Below are 2,285 nucleotides of genomic sequence, written 5' to 3' on the forward strand. Positions count from 1 at the left end.
CAAGAATTATGTCGGTGAATCACAAAGAAGGAAGTTCAAGAATAGGCAGTAGTACGCATTGTTATGGGATTCTTGAATGTTCACAATCATCTTATGTGAACTATGATGCATGGTCTTTAATGACTTTGTATGTTCTTCTTTGTTAAGAAAATATTTTTATACACCTTTGGTAACCATTCTTGGTGTAAATCCGTGCAAAAAAGATAGATTCTACCTTCAAAGGGCAAAGATTGCTTTTGCAGTATTAATCTTTATGATTTTATATATTGCAAACATGTTATAGGATATATGTGTTTGCGTCCGTGAACTATGATTGTCCCATACTTTGTCAAAAATTAAGTCTTTCGTATGTCGATATGCATGTATTGATAAAAGAATGAATGAACTTTTGACATTACAAAAGTTAAAGCCTATTATGTCATTTATTGATGGAAGATAGGTTAAACTCTTTTGTTTTACGAGGATTATGTCTATTGTATGTCATTGTGCAAATAGTGATGGGAAATAGAATGAATCCTTGTATATTCCGCAGTATTGATCTTCCCTGATCCATATTTTATGTATATACGATGCGGCTCCATAAGTTCTCTTATGTGATCATTTCCAACTAAACAAATCATAGATTCATTTGTGATTAATTTGGTTGTGTATTCCGATCAAATTAATCATGGGTTCTCTTGTGATTAGTTTGATTGAGAATTTTTGGATACAAAATCATGTCCTTATAGTTTTTGGTGTCCAAAGAAATCCTTATTTTCTTGTAAAAGTAAGGTCGCTCTTGTTGTTCTTGTAAAAGTAAGGTTGCTCTTGTTGTTCTTTAGGGAATGACATCAAATGGGGGAGAGTTCTTTTGAACTTGCGCCTAATTTCCATATCTTTGTGGGGAGTGCGGCTGTGGAATATTTGAGGAGTTATCTTGTATCTTTATAAACTCCGTGATGAATGCATTTAGCTTCGGCTTTATGATTGCATCTAAAAAAAGTTGATATGTACTTTTCTTTGGTCTTGAAGTGTCTCCATGAAAATTTCATTAGGATCCCGTTTTCGTACCTTTGCCAATTTTATTGACAAAAGGGGGAGAATTAATATGTAGTTCACACTACAAATACATATGGTTTTCGGATCATTATGTAAGGGGAGTGGTTTTCGTGTTGAGACGAAGTATTGACTAAGGGAGAGTGATACATATCACCATAGTATTGTTGTCGAAGTTGTGATATAAGAACTTTGATACTGTGTAATAATACTATGACACTGTATAACAATGATAGAGAGCTTTTGTTTTCTCATTGTTATGGCTACGAAACTTCAACAACTATGATGTTGAACTGAACATCTATGGAATCATGGGAGTACCTGGAAAAGACGAAGTTTTCGAGTAATGTTGAAGCACCAAGGAGATCAAGCATGTGGACGAGAAGCTACAAAGTTTTATCTATTTTGTAATCCATATGTATTGATAGTTTTGTCACTAAAATTGACAAAGGGGGAGATTGTTAGAGCATTGGTCGGTCGAACTCGCATGCGTTGCTATCTCAAGCATGTCTGTCAATATTAATGATCAAAACTATATGTCTTGATTTCTAGTTTACTTATGACTAAGTCTCGGTCTAGGATAGTTAAGTGTAGTTGAGCTCCAGACTCCATGGCGATCATCTTACAAAGACGAATAACTAATCGAGGAAACAGTGGAACTTCATGCGACTAAAAAGGTATGTGGAGTCTTAAACTTATGTATCACTCAAAAGTCTACTCTATCTCCTACTCTTGAGACAAAGTCGTATAAGTATGATAGTTTTCATACATACACATTTTCTATTTCGAGTCGAGTTTAATCGCCTATCTTTTTCTCGAAATATGTGTTGGTAAGATTTTGCTTTAACCACATTCATCTTTACCCATGATGGAAGTCATGATGACGTTTCAATCTTGAAAATATCTTTGATGATGATAGTCGTGAATAACGATTGTTATAACATTATAGAAGAATGTTTCAATGATCGAAATGTAGAGTTGAGATTACCAACTATGGATATAAGCATATATAGTGTGTTCGCACATTAGTGTATAAATCCATGTGTCGGAAACCAAGTGTGTGCATATGTGTGCATACGATATTGGTGAAGGAGACAGGTTGGGTACGCGTACCCGTACGCGTTTGCAAACTAGTAAACCAGTCACCTTAGGTACGCATAACCGTATGCGTACCCACAGAAGTTTTCGAACCAAAAGTTTTTGCTGAGTTTGTAAACTCAAATCTGGTAGCTAAGGTACGCATACCTGTA

This window comes from Papaver somniferum, chromosome 7, assembly GCF_003573695.1.
Source record: "Papaver somniferum cultivar HN1 chromosome 7, ASM357369v1, whole genome shotgun sequence".
NCBI lineage: Eukaryota > Viridiplantae > Streptophyta > Magnoliopsida > Ranunculales > Papaveraceae > Papaver > Papaver somniferum.